At 40.3% G+C, this 14,046-nt stretch overlaps 1 pseudogene across 1 annotated transcript; it reads right to left on the reverse strand.

Annotated features, from left to right (window-relative positions):
• Window positions 1-645: 645 nt before the first annotated feature.
• On the reverse strand, window positions 646-11,972 carry LOC148145368 (2'-5'-oligoadenylate synthase 1A-like; annotated as a pseudogene). Its single transcript, XR_015761249.1, has 6 exons — window positions 11,731-11,972; window positions 7,915-8,215; window positions 7,108-7,283; window positions 5,260-5,510; window positions 3,169-3,301; window positions 646-1,956 (listed from the first exon to the last, which is right to left on the reverse strand). The product of XR_015761249.1 is annotated as a 2'-5'-oligoadenylate synthase 1A-like (transcript).
• Window positions 11,973-14,046: the final 2,074 nt, after the last annotated feature.

Genomic DNA, 14,046 nt, shown 5'->3' on the forward strand with positions numbered 1-14,046 from the left:
AGAGAAAACTTGCTCAGGGTGAGGACGAGCTTACCCAGGCGGAGGGTGGTAGTGGTGGAGATGGTTTGATCCTTTTTTCCCAGGAAGAAGCAGAGAGCTCTGAGGCCATCCTGATCTGGGATGGATGTGTAAAGGGATTGCATATCCATGGTCAAGAGAAGGTGGATGGAGTCTGTAACTGGAAATTCTGAAACTCCTGTAAAGTTTTAGAGGAATCGCGTACGTAATGAGAAGGGACTGGACAAGGGGAGGGAAAAAAATCGAGTTAAGGTTAGTAAAAGAAAGCAACATGAAAATGAAAAGTTAGTGCTGATTAGCTGTAAACGGACTGTGATTAGGAGAGGAGTTGCCATGGACAAAAACCATTATCGGAAGGACTGCTAGTTAACTGCCAAGCTTTCCTTCAATTTTAAACAAGCCGGTCAGAGTCTAAACTGTCAAGAAAGTAACAAGAGAACAGCTGTCACCTATTACGTTGAGTTGAAACAGGCACAGTGTATGGACATGTTGACAGGCATCATCTGAAAGGTACTCGTGATCTGGAACTATTATGAAAAGAGTCTAAGAATAATATCCATTAGATTATCTGCAGGTCCAGAAACAAATCTCAAACTGAATGAGTAAATGAACTGATTAACAAACTCATTATTGTCAAAGACCTTTATTTAGCAATATTACATATTCAGTCTGTTGTGATTTTGCACAGTAGATTCAATAGTAACCTCCAAAAAAGATAGAGAGAATTTTTTTTAAAAAAGAAATTAGATAGGTTCTTCAAATTTCCAGATTCAAAATGATGGTCTGAATGGCTTTGCTTCAATTGTATAAATTCTACGATACAATTGACTATTGTAATAGATAATACATACTTAACAAATAACATTCCTACCTTACTTTAATGTGTAAAACATTCCAAACAGCAAGTAAGTACATAATCAATAAAGGTACAAAATCATTCTGTAATTAAAAAGAGCTTATTAATTCACTGCTGCAGTTGGCAACAGAATTTGTGCAATAAAAATAATGCAAATGTGTGTTATTTCAATAATTTTGAGAGAAAGGCCACTTGTTGCCATCTCCAATGTGCAATGCAGAACAGACAGGAGGAGCAAATTATTTCCAAACTACAGGCTGATCCCAAAAACCTCAGGCAATGATTGGTCACATTAACTAATCTGGAGGAGCAGTGGAAGAAATCACATTCAAATAAGAAAGTATTCCAGTCAAAGTATCATTCCCTGCAGTGATTAAAAGTAGAATATATATTTCAAAATGCACAGGGTCATTCCACTTTAAACATTACTTGAAGTCTCATCTCATTCTCAACATTAATTTCATTTTAATTTTTGTATTTTCAGATACATATAAATCAGTGAAAAGGATTAATATGTAGTACTTATATTTACGACATGTTCCAAATAAATCCAGTTGATAAGATGTCTCATTAAAATGTGGTTTAAACGTTTTAATATTGCGTTGATTTTCAAGATGCCTTGCCCCCGCGGAGACGCAAGTTGATGTCAATAGTACAATGTTGATCAATGCCGTAGTATTCCAGCGTGTGGCTATCTTCTAGTGTTCGTGACTGAAAGGTCAGGTAATATTGGCTTGGAGAAATGTGCTCCAGAGTTTGGAACTTATTTTTCAGGCTCAAAACCTTGTCAGTCGGGGACACATTAATTTCTAGGTTACGTCCATTTGGATGCCTTACAAATACCTCCATTGAGTTTGTCACAAGTAGGTGGAGCTTTGCACCAAAGAATATTCCAGAATCCAATAAGGTTTTGCCACCATTCAGAATAGTTTCATTGACCATCAGGCGTTGTTGGTGAACTGGAATGCCCCAATTTTGCTGGATTTGATTCTTGATCATTAAAATGTTGGTGTCACTGTTGGCCATCAGGGGTAATGAGGAGCCATTCAGGCTAATCACAGTGATTCAAACTGTGCCATTGGCTAAAACGGTTAAAAAAAAATTGTTTTTGGGGCTGGAAAGACAGTTGGCTGTGTTCGTTTGTTAAATACAAATACAACAATAAGTATATTTTTCAATTTTACTCCCCATCTCTCCTGATTCTTATTGTGATGATAAATAGAACATTTGTGTCAAGCATTTTATTGTCAGTAAAGACAGAACTTTGTTCACCCCCATTTCACAAAGTCTGATCTAGTACTTATTTGATGTCCCACACTCAATATTTTTGGTTGGTCGGAATCTCAACAGCACTTACTCTCAAGTCTGCTCTATTTTTAACAAGTCGGAATCTATCATTTATTCCCTCCTCTATCCAATGCCTCACCAGCTTCCCTTCAAATGTATCTATACTATTTGCTTCAACCACCCCCATTGCAGGGAGTTCCACCTTCCCATCTAGTTATGCTCTTCCCCACATGAAGTAACATTGTCTTTGAATCCACTCAGTTAAAACCTGTCATTATTTTAATGATTGCTACTGCAAAATCCCCTCAGCCCTCTTTTTTTTCTTACCAATTCTTTCCTGAAATGTGTACAAACATATTTTTTATCACTATCCTTCTCAATATTTTCTTCACCTGCTCCAGTGTCCTTTAGATCCTTTTTATAATATGACCAGGATGCATTCAGATCTCAAGGTCAACAATAAGTTGCCCACTTTTTGACTCCATGGCTCCAGGAATAAATCCTTGTGCTTGGTTTGCTTCCTGGCTGCTATCAATAATCTGTGGAGCCATCTCTGGTGATTGATGTAATTGCAATCCACGCGACCTGTGTTCCACTACCCCACCTAGTGTTCACTTTTAAAATGATAAGTGACATCCCTTACCTCCCTGTTATCCCTGTCAATGTACAGTTTCATGTTTATCAAGTATGGCTTTCTGTTTGTCAATGACTTGTTTCTTTGCCAAGTCTGTTAAAGTCCTACTGTGATTTGCTACCATGTCCCTCAATATTGACTATACTCTGCAATCAGGTGTCATCCATAAATTGGTCATGTACAGTACTAACAGCAAAAGGTCCATCACTGATTCTTGTGAAGCACGATTTCCCACCTTCTGACTCTGTAGAACACCCAGGGTATGCTTCCTGGCTTAAAGTCAAGAGAAGGAACTGTGTCATTTAACAATTCAATCTCCAGAATTTCTACACGAAACAGTGTCCCGTGTCAAGTGTCTCCTAAATCTATTTACCTGGACCTTCCATGCTTGGACTCCAGAGACACATGAAGAGCTGAGACATTTCTTGGCCTCCTTGACCATCACGTTCCATCCATCAGATGAAGCAACGTTATTAGTTGGATCGGCCGGGTCAAGGATTATTGGTCTGCAAAATAAAACCACATCCAATAATTGTTATAAACCATAGACCTGAGTTTCTGAGCAAAGTAACACTGAGTTCAATGGTGATTGTTGTTATTAGTGTGGAAAGAATCCAGCAATCTGTGATGAAGTAGTGATGCCCCATGAGTTATGGATACCAGAATTTGCGATCCTCAGCCAAAGCTTCGTTGTTAACCTCTGCAGGTATTTCAGGGACTTTCTACTTTACCTCTATTATTGAGGAATTAAACTCACAGCAGGAATTGACTGTCACAACTCAGGCACTTGCTTGCCTCAATTGTCTCAAAGCAAGTTTCATGTGGTAAACTGATGGAGTGGAGTAGACACTGACCATTACTATAATGTGAGGGTTTGAACAATGGTCTCCAGGACACTATTCAAAATGAGATTAAAAGAAGTGAAAATGTTTATGGAGAGCTCTATAATGATTAGATTCCCTACAGCGTGGAAACAGGCCCTTCAGCCCATACCGGCCCTCCAAAGAGTAACCCAGCCAGACCCATTTTCCTTTGACTAATGCAATTTAGCATGGCCAATTCACCTGGTCTGCGAGACGAAACCAGAGCACCCGGAAGAAACCCACAGGGAGAATGTACCAACTCCACACCAGACAGTCGCCCGAGGCTAGAATTGAACCTGGGACCCTGATGCTGTGAGTTAGCAGTGCTAACCACTGAGCCACTATGCTGCTCTGAATATGGCACCAATGTGATGTAAAGTTCTGAAGAAGGGTCACAAAACATTACCTCTGTTTTCTATCCAGAGATGCTGCCAGACCTGCTGAGTTTCTCCAGTAATTTCTATTATTTTTGTTTTCAGTCTCCAGCATGAGCATTTTTTTTGTTTTATTTTAGTGTCTTAAAGCTTTGATGCGAGTGGAAAATAAGAGAAAGGACAGTACACAGGAGGTTGAGGATATGAGCTGGAACAATAGGTGGAGGGTGTTACAGTCACAAAGTACAATAAACAAATGAGGTGATTTGGAGGTTTGTAAACAAAGGGAAAGATTTTAAGACTTGGAAACATTAATTGGGGAAGGAGCTAGAGGCAGAGGTTTGATTTGATGTTAAAAGCATGAGAATGAGAATTCGTGAATGAGAATGTCGTCCAATCTGAGGGCTCAGGAGCACATTTTCACAACAAAACCAGTGTTATGGGCTATTACTGACTCCTATCATTGATCTGTACATGCATTACATTTAAGTAACAATGTCAGCATGTCCCTTACTTGACACCCAAAGATGCCACAAGATAGATATTAAAGATCAATTAGATCACTAAATGTCCTGCAATCAGCTTCCTTACTTGAGAGTGCTCTGAACGAACATAGAACATTACAGCGCAGTACAGGCCCTTCGGCCCTCGATGTTGCGCCGACCTGTCATACCAATTTGAAGCCCATCTAACCTACACTATTCCATGTACGTCCATATGCTTGTCCATTGATGACTTAAATGTACTTAAAGTTGGTGAATCTACTACCGTTGCAGGCAAAGCATTCCATACCCTTACTACTCTCTGAGTAAAGAAACTACCACTGACATCTGTGCTATATCTATCACCCCTCAATTTAAAGTTGTGCCCCCTCATGCTCGCCGTCACCATACTTGGAAAAAGGCTCTCCCTGTCCACCCTATCTAACCCTCTGATTATCTTATATATCTCTATTAAGTCACCTCTCAACCTTCTTCTCTCTAACGAAAACAGCCTCAAGTCCCTCAGCCTTTCCTTGTAAGACCTTCCCTCCATACCAGGCAACATCCTAGTAAATCTCCTTTGCACCCTTTCCAAAGCTTCCACATCCTTCTTATAATGCAGTGACCAGAACTGTACACAATACTCCAAGTGTGGCCGCACCAGAGTTTTGTACAGCTGCAGCATAACCTCATGAATTGGAACAGTTCTAACTGGTTTAGGTTAAAAGATATTTGAAGCTTTTACCTGCTGCCACAGAGTTTCTTACGCAGAAAATTTACAATGTCTTGATTGTCGACATTGTAGTAGTTGGTCCAGTAAATACGCAGATTTTGATAGTTGCAGATCAGCTCAAGGACTGTCCGAAAACCTTCAGCAGTGACAAATCTCTTAGTCCCGTTGCCTTGCTCCCAGGCGTAGATAGTCAGCAGCTCCACCGCATACTTAGCAGGCAGACGTTGACCAGGAGCCAGCTCAGATTTCCGTGGCTTGACATACTGAATGGTTGATGTGCAGACACAACATGACATTAAAATTATTCATGCCAACTCCCACCTTGTACTTCTGTTTCTGCCTCTGTGAACCTTAACATTCCTGACGTGGCCTCCATTTTTCTTACATCCCCTCCCACGGACATATCTTGTTTGTGTTTTGTTGTCTTTGCTCTCAGCAGCATGGACCCATTTTCTCCTTTTCATGCCTTTAATTGTAACTGGTTTTATCCCTGGCAATCTCTCCTTCACCACCATTAGCCACCCTTCACATTTTGCTCTGGGTTCCCTCACTATTTGTTTGAGTCACTTCTCCTGCCCATCTGTCAACAGCATAAAAACCACAATTTTCTCATCCTTTCAGCTCTGAAGTAGAGTCAGATTGGACTTAAAATGTTGGTTGAAATTGTTAATTTTTGCTTCTATTTCCCAGGGACAGGAACAAGGGCTAATTTCCATCTCATCATTTTACAGTTGTTCTTTCAGCATTGAATGAACTGACATTTGATTCCATTAGTTCTGCATTTTGGAACTCTGGGTACTAAACCATTGGATGCAGCCTTTGCTCTTGTGAAGATTAATCACGTTAATACAATTTTCATTTGCCTGTTCAAATAACATGAGATGATCAATCCAGGCACAAGGGAATGTAAAAGACTAAGGATGAAATCCCATGTCTTCACTTTAAATATAAAACCATGTTCAAATATAGAGAATAGAATGGAATCCCTGCAGTCCGGAGACAGGCCCTTCAGACCAACAAGTCCACATCAACGCTCCAAAGAGTATCCCACCCAAGCCCATTCATCTACTCTATTATTCTACATTTACACATAACTAATTAACACATCCCTGAACACTATGGGCAATTTAGCATGGCCAATTCACCTAACCTGCACATCTTTAGACTGTGGAAGGAAACCAGAGCGCCCGGAGGAAACATGTAGACACAGGGAGAATGTGCAGACTCCGCACAGACAGTCGCCTGAGGCTGGAATCAAAACCGGGTGCCTGGTGCTGTGAGGCAGCAGTGCCAACCACTGAACCACTGTGCTGCCCAAATATGTGCAGGTTAAAGGACTGGCCTCCACCCCTGATCTGTAATCAATTTCAATACAGCTCCTCCACACAATATGGCATCAGGGAATTTTTTTCATGACTACACTAGAGAATCAAGATCTGATTCTGAGATGTATTTAACCTAAGCTGAAGGTGTACAGGATCTGCCCTTTCTCTAAAGTCATTCCAGCAACTTCGATTGAAGCCAGTTTCTTGAAAGAGGAGGTTAAATTGTTCAACTGTTAAAAATATGGGTACTTCTTTTATATGGCTTCAGACAGCAACCAGATCTTTTACTGCACCTTTAGCAGAGGCTGGAGGAGCTCTGAGAGAAACCGCTCAAAGGAGCACTCCTTCAAAGATTCTGCCAATGCCCTTCTATGCAAACAAGCATTCTAGGCAAGTGTTCACAGGTTTTTAATAAGGACGAAGCCCGAATTCATCAGTCATATTTGTCAATGATATAACTATAGAAACACCATCTTTTTATATGTGGCGCTACAATCTCCCTACATTCTTCAAGCCATGTTCCCCAGTCACTCACCTCTTTGTACCAATATTTTAGAAGGCGAATCAAGTCTTTAAGTTTTGCATTACGTTCCTTCACAAAATTCCTCTGAAGCTCAGTAAAACATGCAGAAAATTCCCCACATGGATCACCATTTTCGCTTACGAATTTTATTAGCCTGAGATGGGCTGTATTTCCATTTGGTGATCCTTCTGTAGGAAATTAAACATTTGATGAGCAACAGAAACTGTGGCATTTGTGGTCAGATATAAGCTAGAGATTGAGCACCTAAGCATTTACCTCCTTTCTCACTGTCGAAACACACCTCCCCGATTAAGCTGCAATTTACTCAACTTAACTCACTATACATGTGGTTCACAATCTGTTCTCCTTTAAGCTAGAGACATTAAATGCAGATTTGATCATCACTTCAAACATCTCAGTTCAGTTTGCAAATATAAGCTAAGCCTGTCATACAAATACACAAATTAAAATTAAGAGTCGGCACTCGACTTCTTGAGCTTGCTCCCCTGCTCAATAAGATCACGGTTCAATCTGATTATTCCACATTCTGATCTGTCTTTGATCACTTTTTCATATCTTTTTCATGTGCATGTCCTCTATCATATTGTTAAAAAAAAATGCAATTTAAGGATGATTGCCACTACTGAGATGTTTGGGCCTAGATAAATATACAAAAGCTAATTGCTCCATCGCCTTAACTAGAAACAGGACGTGTTATGAAACAATATGAATAATAGTCAATCTCCTTGATTAGCAGAGGTTTGTGAAAGATCTAAAATTATACTGGAGCTTAAAAATTACACTAACATAAATTCTTACCCAGTGCATCAAAGGCTGGCAAAATATCAAATTCCACACTGTCTGAGTATTTCTTCTTTGATTTTAGAGCAAAGCTCAATGATTTTGGTGGGACGTTGCTGTTCGATACAAGAGTTATGTTGATGTCACTAATCTTATGAGCAATGCTTGGTGCACACTCTGTCAATACTTGTTGAATTCCTTCAAGAATTTCCTCTCTCTTGTTTCTCTGCTCCTCAAAACTCTGGAAAAAGTTGAGGAAGACAACAAGATCTGCATCTGAACCATTCCTTAAAGCCGTTCCTTTGCCTGAAGACCCTCCCTGCAGAGGAGAAAGGATAGAAAAAATATTTGTGAACATTTCAATGATCAACGAATTTGGCCATTTCAGAAATTTTGAATACATTTGTCTAAGCACTGCTGGCTATCTATCTATACCATTGTGTTAGGGACAGCATTCACATCGGTATACTTTTTGCTGCTATTTCCATGGTGTTTTTCTCCTCTTGTCCTCTTTTTGTGAAGGTGCCATCACATGATAGGTCACAGCACTACAAGGTTGCAAGATGGAGGAAAACATTGTCGCTGTAAGAGCTGCTCTTTCTTTGAGATATTTTCAGTGTTGGAGCTGATTTCCTTGAATTCTATGATCAGTAATTATTGTTTTATAAGCTGTTACATTGTTTTGGAACTTTGGGGCAAAAATGATCAAAATAACAGCACTTTAAAAAGGAGGAAGGGAGCTAAAGGCAGGTGAGTCAAATGGAGCAGTAAATCTGCACAGCTGTCTGACTCAATAGTAGAGGTAAAAACAACCTACACAGCTAACTGCCTCTGCTGCTTGGTTTCAAGTATCTCTGCACATTGTTCATTTTTTTTAGACAAACTCCAAACAGTGAAATTCACAACCGACCTTGGAGAAACCTTACAGGAGGGGTGCAGCAAAGTAGCAAATTTTTCAGTGTAACCTTACTGGTTTTGTAAATCTACAATAGTGAGCAGAGTGGGGTTTTTTTGATTTTTTTTTATTGAGATCTGTCTCTTCATTAAACTTTTAAAATACAAAAGCATTGGTGCTAAGTTAGCCTGGGCATCGTTTTTAGACCAGTAAGACATGACTATTTTCTAGGTGTGTAGATTATTAAGGTACAAAGATGTCTTTCAGTAAAGTAATATGCTCTTCCTGTCGGATGTGGGCGATTAGAGAAAGCATCGATGTTATTGTTGATTATGTCTGCAGGAAGTGTGTTTGGTTGTGAACCCATTGGATCGCATGGATAAATTGGAGTGGCAGTTAGAAACAGTGCAGAATTTACAGGATTTAGGGGATGTGAGGGATAACAGTTGCAGGAAGGGAGATAAACCAACAATACAATCAGGTAGATGGGTTATATCCAGACTGGGTATGAGAGGGAGACAGGTAATGCAGGAATCTTGTGTGGCTGTCCTCATCTCAAACAAGAATGCTGCTTTGGAAAATATAGGGGGTAGGGATGATGGACCCTCAGGCGAATAGACCGCTGAAAGCCAGGGAGGGACACACACACACACACTCAGGGAGACAGTGAGCAAAGAGATTAATCTGAGACTGATACAGTTGGGAAAGGGGGCAAGTCAAACAGTCAGGATGGGTAGCAACAAAGTAGAGGATAAGGTAGGACTGATAAATGTAACTATGTTTATTTCAATGCAAGATGCCTAACAGGGAAGGCAGATGAACTCAGGGCATGGTTGGGAACATGGGACCGCAATATCTTAGTAATTGCAGAGCCATGGCTCAGGGATGGACAGACTGGCACCTTAATGTTCCAGAGTATAGATGCTATAGGAAGGACAGAAAGAGGACCATGAGAGGAGGGGAAATGGTGATTTTGCTTAGGGATAATATTATGCTGCACTTAGGGAGAATATTCCGAGGAATAAGTCCAGGGAAGTTATTTGGGTGAAATTGAAAAATAAGAAAGGGATGATCACCTTATTAGGATTAGACTATAGACACCTCAAGAGTCAGCGGGAAATTGAGAACCAAATCTGTAAGGAACTCTCCGTTTTCTGTAAGAATAATAGGGTGGTTATGGGAGGGGATTTTAACTTTTCAAACATAGACTGGGACTGCTATAGAGTTAAGGGCTTGGATGGCGAGGAATTTGTTAAGAAATGGATGAGTTGGGCTGATGGATCCGTTTCCATGCTATACAGCTTTATGAATCTCTGCAACTTTAACACGTTAGTCTGTAGTTGACAGAGTGGTGTTGTCGGCCTGGGCAATATTTTGGACAGTTATTGGCAAGGTTGATGTCAAATCAGAAGCAGTCAAACAAACCTCAGTTTATGCACAAAAATGAAATAACAAAACGAAAATTAGACCCTGTGATACTTGGCACGGTGACTTTTTCCAAAGTGAGCAAATTTGAAAAAGGTTAAAGTCACTAAGTACCACTTTGCTGTGATTTGTTTTCTCCTCCTTCTGGTAAATGAGAGTTAATATGACAGACACACTCGGTTGAACGTTTGGTCAGAGGGTGTTTCAAAATGGCCAGTGTGCCAGTTTCCAAGCAACGTTGCCATGAGGCAGATAGTAAGTTAGGCTCCTTGAGGGATTTGTTAACAGGGGTATTATGGGATGGCTGAGACTTGCCTGGCAGTTTCCAGTTTCCTGACGTGACTGAGGAAAGTTCAATTACCTGTAGGTGGGAGCCCAACAACTGACAGCGGACCCAGTGCTCTATGCAGAACTATGGGTCCTCTCCCTCTCTATATTCTACCTGTACTCTCCCCACACAACCGACCTTTCCTCACCCCTTCCCCACCGACACCATCTGACAACCAACCTATCCCACCCAGCACACTAACATCCTCATTGTGAAGTCCTGTTTGAATTAAAGAGTCTAGAAATCAAATGGTTAAGAATTTGTTGGGAGGCCACAATCATACTGATTTGCTGTTTTAGTTACTTCCCTGTTCATACAACTGTATGCTTCTCTGAAGCTGAAAGTCATGTGATTGTCAAAGCTGAAGGCCCAGTCTGTTAGTTCCTGTTAAGAGCAGCTATCTCCATGTCAATTTCGGGAGATCCTTGGTCAAGAACCCAATGAATTAACTTCTAAAGTCCCAACTCTTATTATCTGCCAACAAAGACAATTGTGCCCACCATGTTCTTTCTTCATTTTAACTGACTGTAGATTGAGTGCATGATGGCAGATTTGGTGAAATGCAGCAAAAGGAGGGGTGTGCCACACTTTCCCCAGATTGTTGGGTATATTGTATATTGTACTGCCAACATCTGCTTTGAAAGTCACTTTAAGAATTCAAACTATTTTTGATTTCAGAAGCAGATTTACAACACCTTACAATAATTTACTTTTGATTGTTGAACAACTGAAAATAATGATTAAAGAGAAACAGACTTGAAGTAAGTCTTCCCTTCAGCAGATATACATTGAAAGCTGCAGAGTCTTTAAAAAAAGCTGACTTTTTAGGCTGAGAAAAACACTTTTAGTCTGATTTTCCTGGTGATTTGTGTCAGTGCCTGGCACACCTACTCCATTTAAATGCACAGAATTCACAGGAAATATTGACAAGCCCATCTCATCCCATTCATTTAAATTGAAATCATGGGGACCCCATCATTTCCCTTGGAACTCTATCTCACATCAGATTCTAGTCCTTTGGAGAGAAGGAAGGATAACATAGACAAGTTGAAAGTTAAAATTGAAAATCTCACAACCATAATAAAAATCAGCTTCATTCTGAAACATTTATAAAACTCAGAGTATTGTAAGTAGTCATTTACTGTAAACACTAGTCTCATACTGTGTTAAACACAAAGTAACTTACTTTGACGGCTCTGATAACTTTGATCCCAGGTTGTTTGATAAAACATCGGTTCTTTAAAAATTCACAGATTCTGTGTATTGCATTTCTCACTTCGATGTTAAATTCATTCGGCTCCAGGTTTTGTTTAATGAAATCATCCAGCTTCCTCGGTTCAGTTCTGTACAAATGCAAATCCATCTTTCCAGCTTTCATACAAAGTGAAGTTGGTCTAACCACAGCTCTTGTAAACTAGCTGCAAACTCCGCCCTCATATATTCGAGAAAAATAGTGAGAGCCAGTTACTAAGACTTTCCATAAAATCGAAGTGACACGTCATTGCTTTATATCTCTACCCAGTTCAAAGTTTACATTTGTGAATTATTTGTTTGGCACTTGATTCCAAGTCAATACCAAATTGGTTTCAATTTCCTCAGAAACTTAGCTTATTTGACTGTTAAGTTTCAGTTTCATTTCTCCATTTACAGAACAATCAGTAAACACTTGTCACTTGTGCTGATCCTGAATTAAACAAAAGAAAGACCTCAATTTACAACCACTGTGCGTCCCAAAGCCGACACAGCTAATGAAATAATTTTGAGGAACACTCACTGTTATATTGGAGGAATTTAATCATTCATCTGGAGCAAAATGTATGAGGAAAGATTAAACAAATTATGCCCATTTTCTCAAGAATTCAGATGGTAAGGGTGATCTGATCAAAATCTTCAAGATCTTCAGGAAAAGACAGGGTAGATGAAGATAAACTATTTGCGTGGTTAGGGATTCTAGAACTAGGGGCATATTCTGAGAATGAGGGCCAGACTGTTCAGGAGAGATGGTAAGAAGCTCTTCTATACAGAGGGTACTCAAGGTTTGGAACAAATGACTGTGGATGCTGGATCAGTAGTTAGTTTTAAATTTGAGATGGAGATATTTTTGGTAAATAAAGATATTAAGGGATATGGGCCAAAAGCACATAAATGGAATGAGGCCGCAGATCAACCATGATACCACTGAATGGTGGAACAGTCTTGAGGGACTGAAAGGCCTGCTCATGTTCTTATGTTTATTAAAACTATCTTGCACTTTCTGATGACAAACCATGACATGGAAGTGATATTAACCACTGACATCTGGGGTTTCCTTATTGATAAAATGTAGTTTTGAGAAATTGCACATGCAAGTTCCCACAAATTCCCTGTAAATCAGAACAGTTATCTGGTGGTTACCTCAGGCTTGCAAGCTTCACCTCGGTCACTTTGAGCACAGGGGCACGTACATACACAGGATGCAAGTTGTGGCTCTTAGTTTTGTTTTAGCACTCTGTCACTTTGTGCTAACTGAGAGGCGGCTAGACTCTGTGATCTGTATTGTTTTTAGTACTTGACCTCACAGTGCCATGTTGTAGTGTGTAACATTGGTGGCTTGCTTTTTAGCACAGAAGGTGAGGCAGATAGCTTGTTACAGATGGGAGCATTGAACAGTGAAGGGGATGGACATGTCACTGTGCAGCACCATGCTTCAGTAATGTCACACTATAGCACATGCCAGGAGCATTCATGGAAACATGCTGCATACATGTCGACCAAATGGCCATGTCTGAAAGTCAAACAGGAGCACTCATTAGTGGGATCGAGGGGTTGACAGTCAGGAGTTAAGCTAACTTAAAAGCATCCACTGGACTTGGCATTTCAGAAGCACATTTCTTGGCTATCACTGGGAAATAGTACTTTTGAATGGCCACATTCACAGACTGATTTGCGAGAGTGCAAGAGCATGGTCTGTGATGTGCAAGGGGGCCACATTCAGTAAAGTGGAATACTATCCCAAAGTGACATATCACCACAATTCCGTTCACCCACTTTGGTTGTGTAATGCATATTTGGATATGGCCCCATACCTCAGGGCTCTTTATCAAGGTATGGTATTGACCTCATTGTGAAGTCTCCATGGCCAACTTTGCCCAGGCATAACATAAGGCCATGACCATGATTGATGTTAGGGGTCAGGAGTACTGTAAAAGAAAGGATGTTCTCTTTCTGGCATTCCCCACTCATGTATCTGACATAAACATTGTTGTGGCTGAAGACCTTTGTGGCAATGATTCAAATGTGAAGACAAGGAAGCAGGAGAAAATAATTTCAATGTTGTCAGCAAGAACAGCAACTTCCAGTGACTGTCTCCCAGCCTCTAGAAGGAGAAACAGCAGGTGCTGATGACATAAGGAGTTGGAGAAGAATGACAAGACGCTGCAGCTATTGACCCCATTGTCATTTTCTACCACTCTTGGAAGCACAATGAAGGCACAGTCTGAGGATGTTCTAGGCCCTTCTCACT

Source organism: Chiloscyllium plagiosum, unplaced genomic scaffold, assembly GCF_037043375.1.
Source record: "Chiloscyllium plagiosum isolate Xiang-an unplaced genomic scaffold, Cpla_swu_hap1 HiC_scaffold_24, whole genome shotgun sequence".
NCBI classification, from domain to species: Eukaryota; Metazoa; Chordata; class Chondrichthyes; order Orectolobiformes; family Hemiscylliidae; genus Chiloscyllium; species Chiloscyllium plagiosum.